We start from the raw sequence: 7472 nt of genomic DNA, 5'->3' as shown, positions 1-7472 counted from the left end.
CCATATTTATAATACATATCCAAATGCATAAAATGATTTTTAATAATGTAGTACAAAAAATTACGAAAACACTTTGTAACTGAACTTTTTTTTATAAAAACTCATTAACACAATTTAACGCAAAAGTAATGAAAAATTATATAATTCATATAAAATATTTTTTTCTTATTGTTAAAAATTTGCCTTCAATTCAATGTAGAAATAATAAATTTAAATGTACATATAAAATATTTTTTCTATTGAACTGTTGCTTTGCAAAATAGTAATAAAAAATACATTTGTTATGAGCATTTATTTTCAGTGGATTCAGCAGGATTACAACTGCAATTATAGATAAATCAATAAAACTTATGAATAATATTAAAAATTTGATACAAAATCAAAATTTTCACAATATGGTTTCTATCAACCTCTATAAATAAAAGACACCATCTAATTTATTATTTTAATTAGTTGAAGCTCTTATTTATAATTTAATTAATTTAGGATACAGTCTCAGTTTAAGACATTAAACACAAAAACATTTACATTTGGTCATAACTTTTTTTTTGCTGTTAGGTAAATTAAGTACAAATAATTAAAATTAAAAATTGTTGTTGAAAAAATGAATCAACAGTTAATGCTTAATACTTAAGCCTTTCTGTTAATATTTGGATAGAAATTTTATAATATCTGAAGAAATATATGAACAGTCTGAATTAAATATTGAAATCATGAAGAGATAGATTAGGAAATAATTGTTTGTGTTTCGGACAACAATTATTATAGTTTTTCTACACTTTCCAATAGTTATGTCATATGCAAATATGCCACATAATTATTGTTTAAACCTTTGAGAGAATATGAACTATTTTCATCAATGACAATAAAGCTTTCAGAAATAAACTATTATAAAATAATAAGATCATCACATAGTTAACTTGGTCGAATTATGTTATAATCACGTATTATGTAAATTTGAATTGACATAGTTATTTTGTTCATTAATATTGTTCATCCACTTATGAGATTTAGCAGTTTCACTATTGACTATAATAAATAATTCTTTTTCCTTATTTCGCAGTTCGTTTTTTAAAAACTCAATTAATTCACTTTCGCTTCCTATAGGCTGTGGAGAGGTCAACTTTGAATCTAAGTTATAAAAAGTTCCTCTTATAGATTTAATAGCTATCCAATGTCTTCGCCTTAAAGGAAGCATTACAAAACCGAGTTTGTAATCAGAAGGTACATTCAGTATAAATCCACAAATATTTTGAACATTTAAATGACTAGGATCTTTTCTTTTATCAAACCAAACTGCTTCGAATCCTTTGGTTTGCAAAGCAGCCATAATTACATTAATATCATAGTTTCCTAATCCTAAAACAGATTTGTGTGGATTTATCCAGACATCTGGTGCTAAGGAATTACATATTGTATCCAATTCCCTTTTATTGAAAAAACCTTCGACCTGGAATAGATTGTTTAGAGCGTGCAAAGCACATAATTCTCTTACTTGCCGCTCGTGGTAAATGCTTGTTTGGGAACTCATAGTCTATAAAAAAATTAAAATATAGTAATATAATGTATAATAGTATATAATAGTATAATAATATAATGTCAATGTTTCAAAAAATCAGTAGCCAATATATTTAAAATATATGATGAAAATTTTGTTATATATATATATATATATATATATATATATATTTTAAATACGTATGTTTGACTATACAATATTACATAATATTGAATTATTTTTTGATAAGTATAAATTATTTTTCCTACAACAAGAAAGATATTACGATTTAGTTAGATTTCTTCTTAAATATATACAATAGATTCAAAATTAAGAATGCAAACGCAAAATTTATATAGTTTTCATTTATCTATTGGACGTTTCATTTTAAAACTTTAATTATATTACATAAAAAGTAAATAATTATATATATAAATAATTGCGCATAAAAGAAATGAAGATTTTATTAAATTAATACCTTAAATTTTGATTGTCATTGGTATTATATTAGTAAAAATTTCATTTTGGTTCACGTTTTGAGCGCATTTTGAAAATATTTGAATAATTTTGATATAAATGTTTTACAGTGAAATAATTATGATTTTGACAGACATTTTTTACAACACTGTTGTCATAATTGAAAGTGTTGCCATATGATGTTTTCATTGTAGTGTTAGGGCCCTATCACACAATAAAAAAGGAAAGGACAAGCACAGGGCACCGGGACACCTAGTAAAACTTGTTTCGAAAATCGAAATTAAAAAAATTTACATTTCTTCACGTTTTCTGAACATTTTGGCATACATTCGAAAAATGTGTGTGTGTGTATGTTTAGATACAATTTTTTGTCCACGCTTTTGGGCGCACGGATCAACCGATTTGAATGGTTCAAAAAGCATTCGATTCCTATTGATAGGGAGATGTGCTGATTAGTTTTTGGCAAAGGCAGTTCGAGTCGTTACGGAGATACTGAACAAAGAGTGCAGAAAATACAAATCGAGTTTTTGAGAGAACGGAATATCCGATTTAAATGATCTGAAAAACGTTCAATTTGTAATGATTGGGAGAAGAGGTGATTAGGTTTTGGCAAAGGCAGGTCCAGCCATTTTGAAGATACAAAGCTAAATGTGCAAAAAATGGCAGTTATTGAGTGTCCGATTTGAATGATTCAAAAAACTTTCTGCTTGTGTTGACGAAACGATTGCTTTTAGGGAAAAAATCTTTTCTAATTTTCAAAACAAAAGTTTTGTATATCGAAAAATAGTTCTAAATATCACTTATAATACTTCAAATAATTATAATAATCTATTTGAAAACATTTAATATTCTTCGAATATTTCATTCCAGCAATTTGCCTTAAGGCACGATGCCACACATCACTAGTTTTTTATATATTTATGATATATGTTCATTGAAATATAGACATTAAAAAATATATAAAAAATAACAAAAATCGGATCAAAACTTTTCTTATCTAATAACGTTTTATATATTCTAGGAATTCGGGTAAAAAAAGTGTCACCCGAAGTCGTTTAGAATAGTATTTAAAAACTCAGGTTAATTATTTATTATTGAAATTTTTGTGTATAAAATTTATAAAATCATGGAATTATTTTGCAAATAATCACAATATTTAATTATAACTTTATTCATTCAAAAACGTTATTAATAAATATGGTTCCCTACATAAAAATGTTGGCTTACTCTGCTAAATTCTGGTATAGAGATAAGAAATTGTAAAAAATAATCTATATAAAAACATATAGATTTTTATACATTTACTTTATTATTATTTTTTGAAATGAAATATTAAGTTTGCAACATTGCTATTATTTTTGCATAAAATAAAAATAATTTTTATGTAGTAATAATGAAAGTTTTTATAATCATTTTATTCCTAATAAATTTCCAAAATTCCCATTTGCAAATTGTGGAACCACCAACGAATGATGGAGTTACTTTGAACGAGATTTTAGAAGCCGGTTTTGATATGGAGGACTTCCAGTCCATGATGCAAGGAGATCTTGAAGACCTCCAGGACAAAATGGATAATTTGAAAAAACGTGACGTGAAAAAATTCGAAAAATTATTGATATTTATAAACGAAAATAGAAAACGTCAAGAATTGCTGAACAGAAATTTAGCTGCCAGTTGTGGTGATGTGATTGCAAAAGGAGAATTTGACCGAGCTGGTGATTTGTTGAAATTTGTTTTTACTTCTAACTACGATGAGGTTATTTATAGAAGTTATAAAAGTAATTCAATAAATTTTGGGAAAATTATGGATTTTGCTAATTTTGTAGATAAAGAAAATGATGACAAAACTTTATTTTTATATCAAGAACTGTTTAAACAATCGACTATCAACGCATCATCAAGTGATTTGATGAGCATGGCGACTTTCATTCTTAATCGGTATAACATATATAAATGGAATGACTTGAAGAAAAATGTTTTGAATTCATTAGTCTCCAAAGCTAGTGCAGAAATTTTGGGCTACTTAAATATCGAAGTAGAAAAAATTGATAGAAAATCTTATGATCTTATTGATCAAGTTAATGAACTCAATCACGATGCTGGTTCGCAGCTTGTTAGTGAAATTGTTCAACAACTTTGGAAAAATGATATCCAGAAATGGCGGATTAGAAAGTTCCTTAGCCAATGTTTAAATTTACCTTTACGGGTTCAAGGATTTTCCACACTGTACGATTTTCAGAAACATGATGAACTGAATTACAAATACGTCTTCTCACTCACTGTAGATCTTGGAAAAACATTCAGAGAACCTGAAATTGACGAGGAAACTAAAAATAAAGTAACAGCCCTTGCAGAAAATATACCTTCACCAATTAGAGGCGCAGTTTATTCGGCTTCACTTTGTATCCAGAATAAAATGACTAACAATTACTTAAAAGTTGCAAAATTGGGAAATCGAAATATTTATCTTTCAAAAGGCGATCCGACTACTGATCGTTTGAAATGGCAATTTTATTTTCAGAATTTAGATATAATTGTATTTAGTATGAAAAATTTCCAATCAAAACAGTTTGTTTTTGATGAATCATATTATTCTATAGAATGTCATGATTCTAGTGAGGGATTCTATTTTAAACTTGCAAACGATCAAAAATATTTAAGGGATGATGAAGGACAACTGAAATATTCTGTGGCAAAAGATGAGTTTTCGAAATGGATTTTGAAAGCATGTTCTAAATGATCATCACAATTTCATATTTTTGGAAAAAACGGTGAAATATATTATTTATATTAATAAAATAGATTTTTATTGTAATTTGTAATTATAATAGCAATGTTGGCAATGAGATTTTCTAAATAAACGTAATGATGTTTTAAAACTAACAGTAATTTTTTAATAAGATTTTCATACTCTACAGTTGATAAAATTACAAGACAATAATTTAATACTTTAAAAAAATTAATAACTAGTGGTGCATGGCATCGTGCTTTAAGGCAAATTCCTGGAACTTCCCGTACAGAAAACTAAATTAAAAAAAAACTTTGCAAAACTTTGAAAAAATTACCTTTTGAAAATCTTGATTTTTTATTTTTTGTTTTCTCTGTATTTTGATTTTTTTTCCACATTTTGAATATTTATTTTAAGTAATCTATGAATAATTGAAATAGTTTATTTCATTGCTTGTTTCATATCAGAAGGTTAAAAGGTGAATTTTTTTATGTATAACAAATGATGAAGAGATAGCTTATCAAAATGTACAAGAAAAACCCTGAAAGTTTAAATACAAAAATTCCGTACTCTTATCTGTTTATAATAACAAATGTTACCAAAAAGTAATTATTTATAATTAACTTTCCGAAGGAGAAATTTATGTTTTTGTAAAAAAAAATATGTTTTTTCGAGTCATTCTGAATCGAATGACACCAAATTTGAACAAATAATGTGTGTGTGAAAAAATAATGTTATCCAATTTTTTACCTTTTGTCGAAGTTTACTCAAAAACGGCTGGACTGATTTCAAAAATTTAAAAGCGATTTCAAAAATTAAGAGGCCATTTCAAAAATGAAACTCCATTAGGACTAAGAATATAGCGTTCGTCTGTTTTGCGCGACGATCAGCCGAGCCGTTTTTTTTGTAAATTTTACCAAAATAGCTGAATCTCAATTCTTATTGATCAAGTTTATTATATATAAGTATTCGAAAGTTCATGCAACTTGCCTCAAGGCAAAGTGCTCTTACAAATAGTTTTTTATGAAGTTTAATAGGTGTAAAAAGTATAGAGTTCTGGTTTATGTTTAAACTAGTAGTGTATGCTATTGTGCCTTAAGGCAAATTGCTGGAACTTCCCGTACCGTAATGAAAAATTTGATTAAATGTTTTCAAATAGATTATTATAAATACTGTAACATTGTCTAATATTTATGAGAATTGTATAAAATGAATTGCAAAGTTAACATCATTTACTTAAAGTATATAAGTTAGCTTTAGAACTTTAGCCAGAATTGAAATTATGATCTGAATTATTTTTAATATACAAAAAAAAATTTTTTTTCAAAAGCGTTAACACAAGCAGAAAGTATTTTGGATCATTCAAATCGGATGCTTAGTCCTTTCAAAAACTGCCATTTTTTGCACATTTAGTTCGGCATCTCCGAAACGGCTGGACCTACCTTTGCCAAAAGCTAATTACCACTTCTCCCCGTCATTGCGAATTGTATGTTTTTTTGATCATTCAAATTGGTTGATCCGTGCGCCCAAAAATGTGGATGAAAAATTGTATCCATACATACATACACACACACATCCAAACGTGAGGTATGTCAAAATCCATTTTTCTGAGGTATGCCAAAATGTTCAGAAACCTTTAAAGCGTAATGTAAACATTTTTAATTTCGATTTTTGGATGATTACAATAACTCATTATTCTACGGAAAATTAATAATAATTCTGTTCTGTGGAATGAAAAATACGATGAGCCATTTATTTGAATGTAATAAAATACAAACTAATTATATAGTCTAAAGTAATGGTTATAACCTTGCATTAACTGTATATATTTTTAACAATAAACTGATCTAATATTTATCACAATTGTGTACATTTAACATGATTTGAAAATCCATTTCGCAAAATCATCCTTCAGCATAGAGAATCCCAGTTCGCCTTCATCGTCTCGTATATACTGCGTTATTCCAGGTTTCATCAATCTCAAATATAAACCTTCACTAAAATCACGACATTCTATAACAAATGATATAGGATCCGTAGAATTTGCACCATTTATATTCATAAAATTGATATGACTATTGGAATGACTATTTCGTATCACAACATCAACAAAATACCAAGCACGACGTTCGAAAGTCCATTTTGTTCTCTCATAAGAGGTATCTCCCAAGGATAAATAAGTTTGCCAATTATCGTTGATCTTATATTTGGCGACTTTTAGGTAATTTTTGGATTTTTTATTTTGAATACATAGTTTGTCGGAGTAAGCAGCACTTCTGATGGAAGCAGGAAGACTTTCAGCGAGCATTATTAGTTGTTTTTCAGTTTCTGCATCGATTTCAGGATCTTTGAATGCTTTTTGTAGTTCTCTTGCCAAGTGGAAGACGGTGTACCGGAATAAATATGAAGGATGTACTAAAATAGTTTCGCCTAGATCATATAGTGTTATCAATCCTTGCACCCTTAAATGGACTTTAAAGTCTTGCGAAATGTAGCGCAGAACATACAATGATTGTGTGGTTTTGCAAATTTTTTTAACAATTAGACTTATAAGTTGCAAGCCTGCTTCTTGACTCAAACCATATACTTTATCGATGAGTTTATAAGATTTTCTATCTACATTTTCTACTTCGATGTTTAAATAACTCATAATTTCCGTACTTGCTCTTGAAACCAAACTATGCAAAACATTTTTCTTCAATTCCGTCCACGCAGGTTGATTGTAACGATTTTTAATAAACGTCGCCATGTTCATTAAATCACTTGAAG

The 7472-nt window shown here is 27.8% G+C and overlaps 1 pseudogene; it reads right to left on the bottom strand.

The window, feature by feature from the left end:
* Positions 1-911: 911 nt before the first annotated feature.
* LOC113363930 lies at positions 912-2095 on the bottom strand (annotated as a pseudogene).
* Positions 2096-7472: the final 5377 nt, after the last annotated feature.

The sequence above is a fragment of the Ctenocephalides felis genome, unplaced genomic scaffold (assembly GCF_003426905.1).
Source record: "Ctenocephalides felis isolate EL2017-DRISC unplaced genomic scaffold, ASM342690v1 CF-g0.4_SCAFFOLD_00845, whole genome shotgun sequence".
In the NCBI taxonomy this organism is placed as follows: domain Eukaryota; kingdom Metazoa; phylum Arthropoda; class Insecta; order Siphonaptera; family Pulicidae; genus Ctenocephalides; species Ctenocephalides felis.
This window is presented reverse-complemented; position numbering and strand designations above follow the sequence as displayed.